Source organism: Palaemon carinicauda, chromosome 21 (genome assembly GCF_036898095.1).
Source record: "Palaemon carinicauda isolate YSFRI2023 chromosome 21, ASM3689809v2, whole genome shotgun sequence".
NCBI lineage: Eukaryota > Metazoa > Arthropoda > Malacostraca > Decapoda > Palaemonidae > Palaemon > Palaemon carinicauda.
This window is the reverse complement of record NC_090745.1, coordinates 118605316-118624825: the sequence shown is the minus strand read 5'-3', so window position 1 is coordinate 118624825 and position 19510 is coordinate 118605316. Positions and strand designations below refer to the sequence as shown.

The 19510-nt window shown below is 44.8% G+C and overlaps 1 long non-coding RNA gene across 1 annotated transcript; it reads right to left on the bottom strand.

Annotated features, from left to right (window-relative positions):
* Positions 1-713: 713 nt before the first annotated feature.
* Positions 714-16226, bottom strand: LOC137614766 (uncharacterized). The gene is made up of 4 exons (XR_011039152.1): positions 16139-16226; positions 12652-12757; positions 12107-12331; positions 714-760 (listed from the first exon to the last, which is right to left on the bottom strand). It is a non-coding gene; the product is annotated as an uncharacterized lncRNA (long non-coding RNA).
* Positions 16227-19510: the final 3284 nt, after the last annotated feature.

Here is a 19510-nt window from a genome sequence, read left to right as displayed (position 1 = left end):
CTCAAAACTGGAATAGTGTACTTCACCAAATCGTTGTGAAAACAAATCCAGTTAGTAACAGCGTATTTAGTAGGTCTTGCCAGTGGCACGACAGAGAGAAAATTGGTTCTATGTTGACATCGAGTACTTGAGTACCTACTTGACAGATGGCGCTGTTGATGTACACCCCCACCTGTATAGCGATCGCTGGCGTATTTTGTCCTTAGGTTTTTCTGTCGGGCAGCAGAGCTGACAGCTATATGATCATCGGGTAAGTTTAATATTGAAAAAGAGAAAACCCAATACTTATCACAAAAGAAAGTAAGGAAAGGTCCAGCAGTAGGAAGATGAGAGCAGAGACAGTACATACGTACATACTGGTTGCTGTCGAAGAAATGAGTGACGTGATACTTGTTTACGACTCAGAGGCCATTTCAGCCTAGCTGAAGACATCCTCTTCATTAAATGATGAAGAGTTTATATCAGCATAGGAACAGAGATGCTGTTACTAACTATGGCTATTCCTAGCAGAAACTCCATACCAGCAATACTTCATGAATTCTTAATATAAAAAATCTACCCTTCATATAACATTTACTTTTGAATTTACCTTTCATTGGATTAGATATGGATCGAAAACCACACTGCTCCCACAGAAGAAAATCCTTGCGGCCAAGATGATCGGATAATCAACCATCGCATCCAACCCACTCATCCTCAAAACGTATGGACAGTGACGATATGGTACCGCTGTACAGATCAGGGTCATGACCCTTGTCTTCTGAAAGAGAAACGTATGTATGAATTGACATTACCAAAATAAAAAAAAACCAAAGCGTGTCTAAACAATGCATAGTCTTTAATCACAAAATATAAATTCAATATAAAAATCGAAGATTGTTTCACAAAACATCTTTGATCAAGAGGAAGAAATGAATAAAGGGCAAATTGGCCCACAGATTTTAAGGATTAATTCTATGAATATCACAAATTTTAAGTAATTTGTATTTTTCCTAACAGTACTTACCTCGAACTACTTTCTTAGGAGGATCTGGGATCCCTCATTCTACCGACCAAGAATTTTGCGCAGTTCCCCCTCTCTCCGCTACCTTGTCGGGGCGCTCCGGGGCGGAAGGATACTCCCCCTGGGGCGACCCGGGGTCAGCGCATGAGGTTGCGCTCGTTAGATCGCCAGTAAGCGTATGTTTAAGTCCTCCTCGAACCCCTGTAGGATACTCGGGGTAGGATGGGTGGGCCATAACCCGAAAGTAGTTCGAGGTAAGTACTGTTAGGAAAAATACAAATTACTTAAAATTTGTGATTTGTTCCAACACGGAGTACTTACCTCGAACTACTTTCTTAGGAGACTTATACTTTAGGAGGAGGGAGTGGCTTACAGTTCGGAATATTTCGAAACATCCTGGGGCCCATGACCTAGATAGGAGGCTAGGTCTAGATTGTCCAGGGAGAGGTAGGAGAGTAGGGGAAAGCACGCAAAAGTCTACCTTATGTACAACTCACCTTTAATTATAATCCAGACATGGTGTGCCTCAACGTCCCCCTCTCACCTCGAAGGGGGATATGAAAAAGGATGGGATAAAGGAAAAAGGGTAGCAAGGAAGGGGGAGAGTAAGGAAGAACCTGTGTCGTTTACGATTACTTCCCAGGGGCTACCCGGGGCCCAAACCACTAAACTTGTTGCATGGCCGAAATGACCGGCCCAATGGAGAAAGCATCCAGGGACTTTCTTGTACAGTCCTTCAGGTAATGGGCTGTAAACGTGGACTGTCTAGCCCAAGTGCCTGCCCTTAAGATTTGGCCCACCGCCATGTTAGTGTCAAAGGCCAAGGATGTGCTAAGGCCCCTAATATCATGGGGTCTCGTGGTCCCAGGCACCATGGAGCCATCACTCTCGTAGGCCCTCTTCATAGCCTGCCTAAGCCAGAAGGATATGGTATTTTTGGACACCGCCTTCTTGACTGGACCTGTGGAAACGAACAAACTCTTGATGGCCGGTCTGAGTTTGGATGTCCTACCGAGGTATTTCCTGATAGTTCTTACCGGGCACAAACGCAGGTCTTCCGGGTTGCCCGAGGGCGGAATCGCTGGGATGGAGAATTCTTCGAACCTGGGATCCGCAACTGCAGGGTTCTGGGTCTTCGAAGGCCACGAACTCTGGTAAGAACTTAACGACATGTCCTTCCACCCTTTCAAGTGTGAAACCTCAAAGGACAACCCGTGGAGCTCGCTCACCCGTTTGGCCGAGGCAAGGGCTAACAAGAAGACTGCCTTGAGGGTGAGGTCCTTGTCCAGAATGTCTTTAAGCGGTTCGAAGGGGGGGCTCGAGAGAGCCCTAAGAACCTTGGCCACATCCCACTGGGGGACCCTCGAGGAGTGGGGGTCTCAAATTTGTTCAAAACTTCTGATCAGCATGGAGATGTGGCGGGAAGTGCCTTGAGTTGGAAAACCTGACCCAGTGCCGCACGGACCCCTTTGATGGCAGGAATGGATACTCCCTTGTCATCCCGTAAATGGACTAGGAAGTCTGCGATATTGTGGACCGAAGCGTCTAAGGGCCGCAGATTCTGAGTAGCACACCACCTAGCGAACATTGCCCACTAAGCTTGGTATACGACGCATGAGGATTTCCGGAGATATCCCGACATCCTGTCAGCAGTCTTATCTGAGAAGCCTTCCCTTCTTAGCAGTCGCTTGATAACCTCCAAGCGTGAAGCTTCAGGCCTTGGGGGTTTTCGTGTAGCCTTTGGAAGTGAGGCTGACTTAGAAGGTCTTCTCTTGTCGGCAGGGGCCAAGAAGGAAGGGTGGCCAGGTCCTGAAGATCCGTGAACCACTCCCTCTCTGGCCACCAGGGCACTACCAAAGTCATCTTTGTGGACTTGGCTTGTCTCAGCCTGTTGAGAACCTGCTTGATGATCCCGAAGGGGGGAAATGCGTAGACGTCGAGACCGTCCCACGAGTGCTGGAAGGCGTCCTCGAACGCTGCTGTCGGATCTGGCACTGGGGAGCAGAATACGGGGAGTTTGGCGTTGAGTCTTGTGGCGAACAGGTCTATCACCGGGGAGCCCCAACACCGGAGAACTTCTCGTGCCACCTGGGGGTGCAGAGACCATTCTGACCCCACCACCTGTCCTGTCCTGCTGTTTCCTCAAGGAGATGCACTCCCCACCCCTCCTTCGATGCGTCCTTGAAGAGCAGCATCGCCGGGGGAGCGGAGCCGAACGGAATTCCCTTCAGCGTGTGACTTCTGTCGGACCACCAGAGAAGTGTCCCTGGAGGAGGAGGACACCGGAACGTATCTTCTGTGGGGACTCCTCCGCTGACCAGAGATCCTTCAGGTTCCACTGGATCGGTCTTAATTTAAGCCTTCCCTGTGGAACTAATTTTTCCAACGAGACTAGGTGACCCACTAGCCTCTGCCAATCCTTGGCCCTCACTGGAGTGCCAGCTAGGAACGGGCGAATCACTTGGTCTAGATTGTTCAACCTCTCCTGGGGGGGGAAGGCTCTTGTTAGCTGGGACTCCAGTACCATCCCCAGGTACGTCATCCTGGTGGTGGGGACTAACTGGGACTTCTCGAGGTTGATCGTGATCCCGAGGTCCTTGCAGAACTGCAACAGCAGAGAACCTTGAAACTTTAAGTCTGCCTCTGAAGCTGAAAGAAGCAACCAGTCGTTGAGGTACCTGATCAGTCTGGTGCCCTGCTTGTGTGCCCAGACCGAAACTAAGGCGAACACCCTCGTGAAGACCTGTGGAGCCGTTGAAAGACCGAAGCAGAGAGTCCTGAACTGCAGAGTCTGAGCGCCCCACCTTACTCTGAGGAACTTCCTGCTGGAGGGGTGAACGGAAATCTGAAAGCAAGCATCCTTGAGATCCAGGGACATCATGAAATCCCCTTCTCTCAAGGCTGCCAGTACTGACTTCGGCGTGTCCATTTCGAAGGGAGTCTTCTTGATGAACTTGTTAAGGGCCGAGAGGTCGATGACTGGCCTCCAACCTCCCATCGCCTTCTCCACCAGGAAGAGCCTGCTGTAGAAACCTGGGGAAGGCTCAAGAAATGGTTGCAGGGCTCCCTTGTCCAACATGGCTTCCACTTCTGTTTGTAGGGCTGTCCTCTTCTCTGAGTCCTTAGGCGCGAGACACTCTGCCTGGTGTTCGGGAATCAGCGGGGGCGGATCTGACAGGAAGGGAATCCTGTATCCCTCCCTGGATCCGCTCCATTGTCCTGCCATGCTTGCTAATAGTGTTTGAGGCATCCCCCCACCTGAGGCGTGGGAAGGTGTAGGGGGCCTCTCTTCCTATCTCCTCCTAAGGAGACGGACGGAACGGCCTCTCCTTGAGCCTGTGAACTTTGGCCTGAAGGAGGCCTAAGGTTGGGCACCACTCCTTCTGGAGGGCCGAGGAGACTGGTGCCAAGAAGGGGTAGAAGCTTCCTGCCTAGCTGGGGGTGTAGGCGGGTAGGCCCCGTCTGTAGTGGCTCTTCTCACCGGGGGCCGTCTTTTCAACTGCTGTCTGGGTTCGGTTGTAACCTTCCTCCTGCTGACCCTCTCCATCGTCTCAGTCACTGTTTGTAGGGGAACACCGTCTCACACCAAACGGGAGAGTTTCTCAGGAACTTCGATTCCCTCTCAGGGAGTCTACGGGGCAACCTGTTCAGAATAGTGTCCCTTCTCCTCAGAACCCAGTTGACCGTCTGGGTAAGGGACTAAAAAGTTAGGAACTTCATGGCCTTGCCCCCTGAGCGGATCAGTTCCTGTAAGAGTGCTTGATTCTCGGGGACTGACAGGTCGTGAGCTAGCTGGAAGCCTGCTAGGGTGCACACCCACCAGTCCAACCAAGAAGTGACGTTTACGATGTCCTGAGACGTGTCCTCCATCATGGCAGCCTCCGCTTGCGAGAAGACCACCGGTGCGTTCAGCCTACGCTCGTCTGGATTACCCTGGTTCAGGGTAGCGACCGCTTCCTCCACCGTGCGGGGCCAAGAGTGACGCCCGTCGGGCACATAAAATTTCTTCTGGATCCTAAGACACAGCAGGAGCTTGGAGGAACCCTTTGCCCTCAACGAGTTCTTCGGGCCTGCAACAAAACGGTCCACATGCTCCATCCCCAGGGCAACATCAAGAGCTAACGGTAGAGTCAGAGAAGGTTTCTGCTGGACAGGATTGTCCACCATCTTGCCCAGACCTGAGAGCCAAGCTTGCTCCGCTTATGGTTGTGGTTCATCCAAACTGTGGTGCCGCCGGATAAGTGCCAAAACCTTACAGTAGGATGAGACCTCGTCCGGGGAACCCTCGCCCGGTCCCAGAAATTCGTCTACAATCTGTACCTCCGTGTCAGAAAGCTCATCGATCACGGAGGGATCCATGGGAGCGGAGGCATCCCTCTCCTCCTGGCGGAGCGATGGAGCGGGCGCCTCCGTCGCAGGTAAAGCCGCCGGGGCGGAGGTAGCCGTCATGGGTCTACCTCCTCCCGGGGTAACCCGGGCGGTGCTAGTCGATGGTTGCGACAGCGGCGTATCTTGGAACTTGGCCGGAGCCGCTGTGATGAAAGGTGATGAAGTTGAGCTACTGGGTCCAACCAGCGGAAGTTCCCGACACATGGGTGGAGCCGCCGACTTACTAGGTCGGGGCAACTGAAAGTGTGCCAACGGCCGCACCCGACAAGATGGGGCCGAAGAGACACTGTGCAAGGTTACGGAAGCGGCTCCCGCAGCTACCGAAGTAGGCACTGGAGCAGCGACCTTCTTGCTGGATTCACGGCGGTGGCGAACCACCGTGATATACCTTTTCCTCGGGGAGCTCCTCCTCCTGTACCTCCTCCTCGAGGACTTCGACCTATTCCTGGCCAGGATGGCGTGTGAGCTCGGTCTCCTCCTCCTGGACAGCTTCCTCTTCCTCCTGGAGTCACGTCCGCTGGAACTAGCCGAAGAGTAGGAATCGTAGGAAGAATAATCGTCTGAAGAATAAGAGCTCGCCGAGTCGTCCGTCTCAATGACGAGCCTCCTAGGGGTCCTTGGTCTGGATCTCGGGGTCGAGGGTTCCATGAAGCCCGGCGGAAGCGTAGCCGAGGGCGCCGGGGGTGAGCGGATAGCGGGCCGAGAGGCGACCACCCTTCGAACTCCTCCTCATTCCTCACGGGCGACCTGAAGGGCGTCCTAGGCACCGTCCACACAATGGAGTCGGGATCGGATGAACACGTGGGCTGCCTTTCTTTGTCCCGACCAACCCCAGAACCCGCTGAACCTGAAAAACCTTGCCACGATGTGGGGGTAGGAGCCGATTTGGGATTCCCCCACACCGGGTCTTCACCTGAGACGGGTCCTGCGGGCACCAGACCATCGTCTACAACACATACTTCCGCCACACTAGCAGACTCCCCACTCGTCTGCGTAGGCCCCTTTTCCACAGATTCCCCGACATCAGACTCATGGGGAACGGCAATGGGCTGTTTACCGCAACGGACTTACCTCGTCCCCTACTCTGGGTAGGGGAAGGAGAAGGAGAACCTCTTTCTGACTGCGCTGAGGGCGACGTACACGGCGAGGAAAGGCCTGGCTACTTCGGCAATTTCTTGGATACCTTCTTCTTCTTTTTGGAGAACAAAGTCCACTGCATCTCCGGCCAAGACTCGCACTCCTGGCACGTGGAGGAAGGTGAACACTTATTCCCCCGACACGAGGAGCACAGCGTGTGTGGGTCGACCTCGGGCTTAGAGAGCCAGGCTCCACAAGACTTACCAGCTTGGGGCCCGGTACAGCGACGCTGGGATTCCATAGCGGAAAGCGACACGCAAACGACACAAGAACACAAGGGAAAGATGAGGGAGATAACACGGACATGTGATACACAAGGGAAGGAACACACGGGAACACGTGGGAGCACAAGGGACCACGTGGGAACACAAGGGATGGAGAACACAAAGGAACACGTGGTACACAAGGTGATCGGACGGGATAAGAGAGAGAGAGCGGCGAGATGTTATCTACGCCGCGACCAGATGCTTACTGACGATCTAACAAGCGCAGCCTCACGCGCTGACCCCGGGTCGCCCCAGGGCGAGTATCCTTCCGCCCCGGAGCGCCCCGACAAGGTAACGGAGAGAGGGGGAGATCCCAGATCCTCTTAAGAAAGTAGTTCGAGGTAAGTACTCCGTGCTGGAACAAACTGTATCTGTAGTACCGGCTCAACGCTTAAAGGAATAAAGATGGCAGCGATGGTGCCGCCATCTGAGTACTCAAACAGTAACGGAGGAAGGGAACCATATTAACGGCTCCTCTTTTATTTTGCCACTTTTCCCCCTCAAAGTGTAAACGCTATGCAGGGTGCAGATTGCTATGTGGCGTGTCAAGAATACGTCCCCTGATATTATGCGATATCCTTAAAGGAAACTTTAAGGATATTCGTGCCAGGAGTTAGAATTCTGGAGACCTTAAGTTAAATTCTCTGGGAATATCACTGTAGTCAAATATACCCTAGGAAGCTACTTAAAGGAACCTTCCATCAGGGCGACATGGCTATCTCACCCAAAAATAGATTTTGAGCGAACCGTTTTTTTTTAATCAAACAAACCTGAGACTTTTAACAGGAGGTTGATTTCTGTGACGTTGGAAGTCGGCTCTTAAAATTCATAACGAGCTGGGGGTCATTAGCTGGTGGGTGGTATAAGCCCAACCCGCTCAACAGTACAATTCAGAGCCGTCTGTCTAAAACAGCACTGAACTAGAACTTTTATTAGCCTCTGTAGCCAATGAGAAAAAGGAGAGATGGCAAGAACTTACAACCAACACAGATATGACTTAGAACAGTAAGAAAGCATGGAAAACAATCAGTAAACTGAACTTGAATAAGAACACCCAAACGAGAATAGCTACCGTAACACCTAATGCAGGCGCAAAACAACTCTCACTAGTGGGAAGCCATATGACAAAGAACGAAGATACTGTATCACAAAAGAATGAAGTATGAAATGAAAGAGAATAACGAGATTAAACCACTCACTGTTGAAGAACTTCAGGAAGCCATGAAACACCATAAACCTAGAAAAGCTGCTGGTCTGGATGACATTACATTTGAGATAATGCTGCACTTTGGCAACAGGAATAAATCATGAGCATTAATACTTCTTAACAACTTTGCAAGAACATTCAAGATCCCAAAACTGTGGAGAGAAGCTAAAGTTGTGGCCTTGCTAAAACCTGGCAAAGACTCAATGATCCCTAAGAGTTATCGGCCAGTATCTCTCCTCTGCACCTTATATAAACTGTACGAACAGGTGACGATGGTCCGCATAGCTCCCACAGTCGAAGATCAACTGACACCAGACCAGGCTGGCTTCCAGGCAAGAAGATCCTGCTGCTTTCAGGTACTTAACCTCACTCAGTATATTGAGGATGGCTCTGAGCTTGGGAAAATCACAAGGATAATATTTTATGACCTAACAGCAGCCTATAACAATGCGAACCACAGGTTGCTTCTTTTAAAACTTGCCCAAGTTACTCACATGTACTTGTGACAACAGCAAAACTGAAGCTCTGCGGGCTGGTGAGTAGGGACCCGCCAATTCACTATGAGTAATATGGCGATAAACCTGGGTTGCAAGCAAACCTTCGTTAGACAGAGGCACTCGCCCACACACCATGCTAGCCCTCGTTAGATGGGTGTGCAACAATGCGCATGACTTCTCTGTGAGACTAGTGTCTTTGCTAACACAGGCTGATGCATCATGGAGCAAGGTACTTATGCCCTCCTACCAGAGAAGGTATTTGCTCACAAGGAGAAGAATAAGGTTGTGCTGAACTAGAAGAAGGGCAGGTTTTCCCTTGTGAGAGGTCAAAACTCAGAGGCCCAGGTCCCAAAGGGCTTGGCCTCACAAAACTCTATGAGCTTTGTTGTGCCCAACGGACACGATGTACGAAATAACCCTGAAGTGTTACAGCGTCATAGCTTACAAGACTCATAGATAACCCCAAAGGGAAATTGCTCGTGAGACTCGTGCCTTGGGGGTACTATGGGAGACGCAAGCAAGCAATAAGCATCACCATCTTGTACCCTGGGGTACAACGGCAAGGGGCAGGAATTGCGAGCAGCCACCTAACCCCATTGCTGTTGAAAATTTATGCCATGCCGTTGGCCTCTTGGTGTAAGTCAGCATATTCTCGACGTAACCTAGACCGGAAAGAGCTGTGACGTAAACGATGCAAAGAAAAGCTGCGAGTTGACTGGAACAATCTCTGGCTACCATCAACATCTCTGCCGGCCATCAAGCCACTTGGCAGGATGCCCTACACCTGTTGGGTGTTCTTGTTGAGGCAACCTGTCAGCAATGCCAGAAGGCAGAGAACTTGGCCATTAGTTGTGTGGGACAGTCATGGCGCAGCTCAGATGCTAACAGGGGTGACATGGCTGCCTCCAAACTTCACCTGCACCCGAGCGAGTCTACCCACGTACACCTCCTCGACCTGTCCCGAAGTCCGCATCTGTGGAAGTGCGCCTGTCATCAATGCGCATCCTGGATAGGTCTCCTCAGTTCCAGAGGAGGTACTGTACTTGGTGCGAGAAACCAGGGCACATCATGAATGAGTGTCGCAGACGACTCAACCTGTGCTTACACTGTGGCTCAGCTAACCACCATGTCGCGCAGTGTGGGCAGCAGGTTACCCGTCCAGAAGTCAGCTATCGCCCGCAGCTCTGGGAAGGAAACCCTTTCCGTCCAGACTCCTTCTAGGTGGAGGGAAATACATCTGAATGCTACTCCTGCCCTCAGTGTAAATCCAACAAACATTGATAGAAGATCGTGGCCTTCTTTGGTTATTGATGGTGTTCCATCCGCAAAGAAGGTACTCAAGATTTAACTGATGCTAGAACCCCCAGGACTTCTGCTACGCCACCTGCGGAAAGAGTAGTAGACATAAGAAGTCTTCTCGTTGCACAGGTCTCAATAGAGAATATTATTTTGAAAAAGAAAAGCGGGAATTATGGGACTTTGGACTCGCATGGGTAAGAGAGGGAAAATTTAGTTGTGTTAGATGCCTTTTTAAAATAATGTGGTTGACATGCTGACATTGTTTACTCCATTTTGGCAAACAATGTATGTGGCATGTTGACATTCTGTTTACTGTAGTCCTTAAGGGCAGACGATGTTTGCCTCCGGAGATGTACCGATATGCAAAGCCCATAGACAAGAGAGCATATAACTAAGATGTGCCAACTGTGACAACCTCATCAAAGGTTACTTGGTCTTACCCTTAGAAAGAGTGTCTTTTGTGTTACTTAATTTTCAGTAACTATTATATTTTTTCAAATTAGTAAACATGACTTTTATCTATTTATCTTTTCTCATTTTGAAATAAAATCAAGGGATGGTGCCCAGTGACCCATTCTTTCTTGATTGTTTCCCTTTTGCCCAGATCTGGGGGCATTCCCCCATATTTTTTATGTAGTGTGAAGTTAGTGTGTGGTCGACATTCTGACACTAAATAGTCTGAGTGCTACTCCCGGCCACAGTCTGCAAATTACTACATCGCCGTCTAGCTCCAAGAAGCTATGCTCTGAAGAACAAGAGCGAGGCAAGGACGAATCGAGCACACACTTGTGGAAGCACCCGCAAGGACGCCTTTCCCAGGGATGAGATAGCTGTCTGATACCTCCTAGTGGGGAAGGGTGTCTTTACCATGAACGGGAAGGATACCCGACACATGGAGGTGGACCTCCAAGCAGTGCTCTCTGCTTCCCGTCAACGAGCTTGAGCTCAAGTTGAAGGTCGGCATCGAGCGATGCCTGAGAAACGTACCCTGCGTTAGTTTCTGGGATAACCCCAAAAGTATCCCCCAAGTGGTAGCCCTGAAGGGAACCAGTCTGCAACTGCTCTCGTTCTTACGCCAGAGCTGCGAGAAAGAAAGTGAACAAAAAGCAGAAAGAGCTGCAGCTAAGGGCACGAGAACTCTATCGGTGCATTACCTCCAGAGCCTCGGAGGGGAACACAGTGGTTAACCCGTGGGGAGACTGTGTGCATTACCTCCAGAGCCTCGGAGAGGAACACAGTGGTTAACCCGTGGGGAGACTGTGTGCTCTGCTACTATGCCTCCAATTGTATTACTCTAGGAAGCCATTCCTTAAACAGGGAGACCCAAATACCTGAAGGAAGGCAGGAGTTGCCGCAGGTGGCAAGAAGAGAGACTCTCCCGGTGGAGGGCACCGCGGCTTCACTAAAAGCTATAGTATCCACACCTAAGGGAAGTCCAGGGTCAATTGATCAAGTCAAAGGCCAGTTTATTAAGGTTAACGAGAGAGACACGGAACGTCTACTTTCTACCGAGCCAAAGTAAAGTGATGTACACTGTAATATTACCAGTATGGGTGTGACAGGGGTAGCTGGTCTGCCCCACCCTGCTGACTAGCAGTGGGTAGTTACACCTCGTTACAATTCTTATGGCTAGTTTCAGCTGCTTTTAAAATACATCGCCACTATAAAGAGCAAAAGGGTTTGTATATGGTTGTATATAGGTCAGGACAAATATGAAATAAAGTACAGCACAGTAGTAACTCTGTTTAGGAGTAACTTTGAATACGAGTCTACAAACTCAACTTGGTTTATGGGAATTGTTTTGATCTGTGAGAAAAGATTTCAAACCGTATGGGAATGTTATGTGGATAAACAATGAGAAGACTAAAATGAAAGCAGTCAAACGGTGCCCATACACCATCCATGCAGTGTTCATGTTCTTCTTACTCCATGTTCATGACGTTTTAAAGTAAGAGCAAAAATAATCGTCTCTAAAAAGGTTCCTTATAAAAATTGAATGAGAAGAAAAAAGGATAAATCAAATGATTCAGTAAGTGATAGTGAAGGTCATTCTCATCTCCCACCAACCAAAGGTACGGAAGTGTGAGTTAATTTGTCAGCTATTTTTACTTTTCATTGTGATTTCTAATCTTTTACTTATTTCTGACGATAGGGGTTATAAATTGTCATTAATTTACATTACGAAACCTTTAAATCTGATGACATATGTTTATTTATGTGAATTTTCTTTATTTTTTATGGGAAAACTCGTAAACCAAGATACTGTACTACTGCATTGCTTTAAACTGGAGTTTTGTACACAACTCACCTCAAGAATTTTTCATCATTCTTGACATTTCCCGAATTGAGTCTATGCAAGATCTTTTTGTTGTCATTCTTGGTGTTGATACTTAGTTCCCGTAGCCTTCCGTCTTGATTCAGCAGGGAGAGCTTTTCTCTTCCTTACTGTCAAAGATTCTTACTACGTTCAGCACATAAAAATACATTTGTGCGGTCTCTAGCTTTCGAAACATCTGCCAGCAGGATTATCTTTCTGAAATGGCCGATTTGATAATGGACGAATCACGTTGCATTACAAACTTACAGTACAGTAATTAAACTGTATACAGTATACACTGTATAGAGTTATAAAAGGTTAAACAATTCAAAGTCAAGATACACTACATTCCAATCAAAATTAAAAAAACTGTTATTTGAATTCAGAACATTCAAGCTATTTCTATATGGATCACCAATATTGAGAGCCTTAGGTCTAATTTGATTACAAATATTGAATAGTTTAGCATATACAGTTGACTTTACTTTTGGTCCCAATTGAAGGGGATGTACTAAAACAAGCAGATGGTGACTCACGAATGTATACAGCTGCGGCAGTGTGCTCGTGCAGCCTTAACCAGAGGAAAAGCTGTTGTTGAGAGTTTGCACACGTTGGCATCAAAATTCAGCCGACCTGCATGACCTGAAAGCATAGTTAATGGTATTATTAACTAGATTAATCTCTGGAGGAAATTAAAACCTGATAAAAATGTCAAAATCTTAAAAAGATATTTGTGTTTTTTTTAACTATGCAAAACTGAATCCTTTGGTAAGAGTATGATTTCAGTGTAGATGGAACTCGGCTTTAAGAATTCATAATGAGGTTTGTAATGAATGCACTGGCGGGTGGCTGGAGAGCCTGTCCCCTCGCCAGCACACTGCACAGACGCTTCCGACCTTCGCCTATGACTTAACGAGTGGACTCAGGGTTGTATTATTGGGAAAAATACGAATCACTTTAAACATTTCTAATTATTCCTTCACAGATACAGATACAAACCCTAGCTCCTTTCAGGGGAGAAAGTTCCTATAATCAAGTCGACTTGTATCAAATACCAGGATGTCCAAAGACTTTGACCAAGGGAGATGTTTAAGTCTTGGCTTTTCTTTTCCATCCAATCAGAATCGGATGTTTCCAAAATTTAAACAGGGTATTGGGAGCACCAAGCATGGTTTGGAGATGCTCGTTCTAATCCACCGAGACGAGAAAATGGGAACACATCACTGCAAGAGTGAAGATACTTGTAAATCGTTCTATAATTCGACTAATTCGAAAATTGTAAGGATTATGAAGTTTACCGAGAGCAATGATTTTACAGCTTATTTGTATAAGATAGGACTCCAGGTGGATTATTCTGGTGTTTATTCAGAGTATTGTTTTGGTGAAATGCGTTATAACTACGATGGAAAATCAACAAACAACGGTAAATCCACGTTTTATGGCGGTGTTATAATACAGTAGCTCGTGCCACGATTCCAGGAATTGTTGCCCGTCCCAACACTATAAACGCCCCATTCTTTCTTCTTCTTCACTAATTGCCGGGCCATCTCACCCACAACAAAAAGAAAGTTGACCAACAGGAAGATCATACATGAAGATTGCGACTTCAATGACTCTGAGTAATGTAAGTACAGTATATACATCTATATCTATGTTAATGTAGTTCATTGGGACAAATGTAAATTTACTTTTTACGTGTGAAATGGATATCCTTTTACAAAATATGATTGTGTTACCTTGCTAAGAGTCAAATGGGTTGCAAATCAAACACAGGGTAGGCGAAGAATACGGCAGTCTAGCCGTTAGGTAAGGACACGACTTGTAGGTTAGGTTAAGTAGGGATGTTTAGGTCAAGTGGTGTTCTTGAGTAGAGGTTTTGCAGAACAACGGACAGGGGTTTTTGTAATGCGACGGCGATGTCTTACGAATCACTAGGAAAAAAGAAGGAAATTTCAATTTCATCATCATTATCATTATTAAAGGAGGAAATTAACCAGCCTCATGAATCAAGCTGGTCTCTTCAGAACTGGTCAAAAGGCAGTTTGGGGAGGTAACGTATGCATAATGTGGGGACAGCGAACGGTGAATGGATATATATTTACCAAGTTTATGAAAGAGTTGAAAATAAGTATAGGGCACGGCCATCATCATACATAGAGGTGGCCGCTATTATAAATAGAGATGGCTGCTATCATATAAACAGGTGACTGCTACCATACATACATGTGGCTGCTATCATAAATACAGATGGCCGCTATCATACATACAGGTGTCTGCTACCATACAAACAGGTGGCCGCTTTCATACATACAGGTAGCCACTATCATAGATTCAAGTGGCCGTTATTATAAATACAGGTGTCTGCTATCATACAAATGATCAAAAGATATTACGTAAAAACAACTAATTTATGAAATAACCTTTTGAAGGAATTCGTCTTCATACGATAGACAAGTGTCTACTCTAAACCTTATGGCAGTTGCCATAAATGTTTGCCGTGACACGGCTAATAACTAAGTACAATTGCTAAACTATTAGTTTAGGTAGTCCGTACCATTATGAAATATTTGTGTTCAACGTGGATAAAATAGAGCTGATATATATTAAAAAAAATAACTTAATCGTGGTTTCCTAGACTTCTAACTTCTCAAGACTGTGGCAATTTGCGGGCACTCTTCTTCTTCTTCTTCTTTCTTAATGTATTAGCACACGTCACCTATCAGGCAACCATAGTGCTATCCCTCTCATATTTTACTTTGTAACAAATCATAGAGTTTTGAGGAGGCCCGAGGACTTCAGGAAGACTGCTAGATGACGGTAGATCTTCTTCAATACATGTGGAGTTCCAGAGTCAGCCCCCAGGATCCTATCTAGCTGAAAAGGGACACCAATCCGAAACAGAGAATGTCTCAGAAACACTCTGGATGTAAAATATCGAGGGCAGTGTAGTATAATGTGCCTTACATCCTCTACTTCACCACAAGAGCAAAAAGGTGAATCCTCAAGGGAAAGGCGATGTAGATGGGCTTTCAGTCTTAAGTGTCCAACACAAAGTCGAAGAATTGCAGAGTTTAGCTTCCTTGATGCCAATGACGTTGTTAGAGCTGTCAACAAATTGGAGCCTTTGTAAGGTGACGGCCAAATCCCGTAGAAAACGGGAATATTCTGAACTATGGCCGTCGTTCTAAAAAAGATTTTGGCGGGAGAAGCTAACTTAAAAAACCCACCTAACCTATGCTAAAAGCCGTATCCTTACCCAGGGGGGCTTCCCCCCCGTTCCCCCCCCCTTACACAAGTTTCCTTACCTACGAGTACGACGGGAGAAGCAAACTTAAAAAACCCACCTAACCTATGCTAAAAGCCGTATCCTTACCCAGGGGGGCTTCCCCCCCGGTCCCCCCCCCCCCTTACACAAGTTTCCTTACCTACGAGTACGACGGGAGAAGCAAACTTAAAAAACCCACCTAACCTATGCTAAAAGCCGTGTCCTTACCCAGGGGGGCTGCGCCTCCCCAGACCCCCCCTTACACAACATATTTAAGATCCGTAGACCATTTCCAAACGTTTTTATTCTATACAAGATAACAGTCGGAGCGATAATAAGCAAATTAGGACGCTTAGCCGTAGCGCTTCAAACTACCCAACAAATTTGATCTTCTATATGGGCCAAGCTGAGAGAATTGAAGTTCCGCCTCTCTATCCAATCTCCACTTCTCCCATACAGCCCTACGATAAGCTGTGATATGTTCTGAAACTGGAATATGTACAGGATTCACTATGTTAACAAATGAATGAGCCCCTTTTGCAATTGAGTCCACAAGTTCATTTCCCGGAACACCACTATGACTTGGAACCCACTGAAGTTTCACTACAATATTTTTCGCTTTCAATGACTTTAGATTGCAACAAATAGAATCCACCAACGATCGAAAACCAACTGCATAACAACGAATTAAACCTAAAGAAACCTTTGAATCCGTAAAAATAACAACTTTCGAATTATAAAGAAACTCTAAAACAAACCTCAAAGCCTTCATAAGACCAAAAAGTTCAGCATGAAATTCTAGTGAAGGAATCGACATCGCTGCCCTGCACGAAGATTGGGATTCACATAATGAACCATCTGTGTATATATATATATATATATATATATATATATATATATATATATATATATATATATATATATAGTATTTATGTGAAACCGGGAAGGGATAAAGAAATAACCCAACAAATAAAACCAATATAGGAAGGTAAAATGGAATGAATGATAAATAATATTGAATGGGAATAAAAAATGAGAAAATAACACTAATAAAAAGAGTAAAAGGGGGAGTGGAAACTCCTGCGCAGGGGGCGGGGGGATATATGCGCAGATCGGAAACTGATGAAACGAACGTATGTACAAATGGGAAAGGGAATAACAAAACAAATAAACCCAATATAGGAAGGTAAAATGGAATGTATGATAAATTATATTGAATGGGAATATAAAATGAGAAAATAATACGGTAATAAAAAGAGTAATAATGGAGAGAAACGAAGGACGGAAGGTGGGGCGAACGAACAAACGAACAAATGGGTGCTAATGTTAGCATGAAACGCTATCATTTGATCTACATCAGGTATGGAATGCTAACATTTAATCTACATCAGGCGTTGGCAGCACTGGTTACTGTATTACTACAAGAAATAACCTTTGAAACGGCTCCTCCCAAATATATCCAGGTATACTGATTTGTCTTTTCCTACGGTTATAATAAATACCAGAAAGAAATGTATAGAGAAGAAAAGGACCGAATTTCGGTTATATATCGATTCCCCAGTATGTTTTCCCCACCCAAAACCCCGAGTTCCCACTGGGGGTCCCCCATTATCGGCGGATATAGATGTATATATATTTCTGTAACTATTCATTTGCGACGGGAACGAGTGTTATTTTCGAAGGGAGCGTAATTTTTCCTATAAGAAAAAGTAGTTGGAATACCAGGATACATTGAGATGTAATAATATACAATGAAACCTATATATATATATATATATATATATATATATATATATATATATATTTATATATATATATATATATATATATATATATATATATATATATATGTGTGTGTGTGTGTGTGTGTGTGTGTGTGCACATATCCATTATATTCCTCATCACACAGTTTGTTGAAATACAGACATCTCGTACAAACTTGGTCAAAAATCAAAACGTTCGTAAACAAACTTTTGTAAACAAACAAATGGCTCCCAAATGTATAATCAGAGTCTCAAACTATTTCATTGTGTAATATATTGAGGACATTAAAGCACAAATAATACAAATTTTGATACAAAATCAATTCAAATAAACCCTAAAAATGAAAAAAAATATATTAATTTTCTTCACACTTCGAAAAAAAAGGAAATAAAACGTTTTAAACAAATGGCTCCCCGACAACTTAATCAAAGAAGAAGCGTACATAACTTTGGTACCACTAAGGAAAATTTTATCAAAATTGAGCAAAATTGTAGAAAATAATTATCAGTTTTTTCGTAACTTGATAAATTAAATTCCGATACAAATGTATCTCATTAACGTTGAAAAATCAATTACTGTTGGATAATGTCTAGAACTTATACCATTAATGAAAATATTATCAAAATTGAGGCAAAGGTGTCACAAAACTTAGAAAAAAAGTTTCAAAATACTTTTTCGTAATTTAGGAATTTAAATTCAGATACAAATGTATCTATTTAACGTTGAAAAATCAATTATTATTGTAGTGAATAGAGCGGCTTAATGCCTCTCTCCAATATGGCATCTCCATACTGGCTGACAGTCGGCCAGTTTAGTCAGCGAGTGTATCGGTGATTTGTTTCAATAAAATACGGATAATTAACATAAATAAATAAGATTAAAATAATGATCATTACATATAAAAAGATGAATTTGATTCGATTAATTTCCAGACTTAGGTTTCTTATTGAGATTTCCTCTAAGTACTCTGGATAAGACAAACATATTTCAGGTCCTGTAGGAGTCACTATGTTTCCACATGTGATAGGACCAGGAAAACAGCTCCAAACAGTCAGTTATTATTGCAGCCTGGTTAAAATACTAAACCTAAAGAGCATTCTAGTTTTAAAACATTAAAATCTCACAGTTAGGACAAACTGTTTAAGAGGCCATTGGCAGTAGACTGCAGGAGGGAGACTTCTTAGCATCATTATATACATGTCAATATTTTCTATGGTTCGGGAAAACTATTATTGGCAGAGTAATACGTCAAAATAATATACACCTGGAATAATCATCTAAGATTTAATAATCATTCATTGATGTTAGCTCAATATTACCGCTTTTCAGCACATTGGTGTGTGTGTGTGTGTGTGTGTGTGTGTGTGTGTTTACCTATTAAAACTACTGAAATCGTATACCAAAGAAAAAGAATAATTTCAGATATTACGCCATATATGAGACCGCATACAAAAACATCTACTCTTGAATTCTGTTAATAAACCCTTTCAAATAATTATATACATTCCACGCTGTATATTCCCTTAACGAAAACACTGGCTCTTTATAAATATTCTTATGTTTTATGTATATAACTCAATGTTTATAACCCTCTACTTTATACGCACTTAGAAAAGTCTAACTGGTTGAACAGATTATAAATGCCGAGTACATATAGTCACACCTTTGACTCATGTTGCCTAATCTACAAATCATATAGGCAGTATTGACAAGGAAAAATACTTATAATTATTTAAGTAATTGAAAATGAACTCTAAAACAAAATTAAATAAACAATTACCTTTACATTGAAGACAATATTTGTTTATCGCTAAATAAGGCTTTACAATCTTATTAAAATCAATTTCTTTCCTTACTGACAACGTAGGAACCATCAAATCTGCAGAAAACCAGTTTTATCCAAATAGTCGTAAAACTAACCAGGGATACCCCTCCCCCCCCCTCCCCAACATCTGGGCAGTGTTAGGTGACCTACCGTATCCTGCAGCCCTATGAAATTATCCCTAAGTTCATCATATTGTTCCTAAGTTTCTTGTTTTCTGCCTTCAAGTTTTTGAACCCCCCCCCCCTTTGCATCTACTACAAAACCATCGGGCATGTTTAGATTCGCTGATTCTTCTTTCTTTCTCTCTGTTGTAAATGGTGAAGAGTTTAAGCGCAATTGTAGTTTTGCAATGGCGAGGACAAAGCAACATATTTGCCATGTCTAAAGTCGAATCTATATGAAATAGTTCAGAGCTACTACTACAACTGCTGCCGATGTACTAAAAGGGTTCTGAGGTAGGAGTCGAAGTCGGTGAAATTATTTCTGAATCCTGCTCCAGTCTTGCCCCAATAACATCATTCTAAATATACAACTCTCTCAA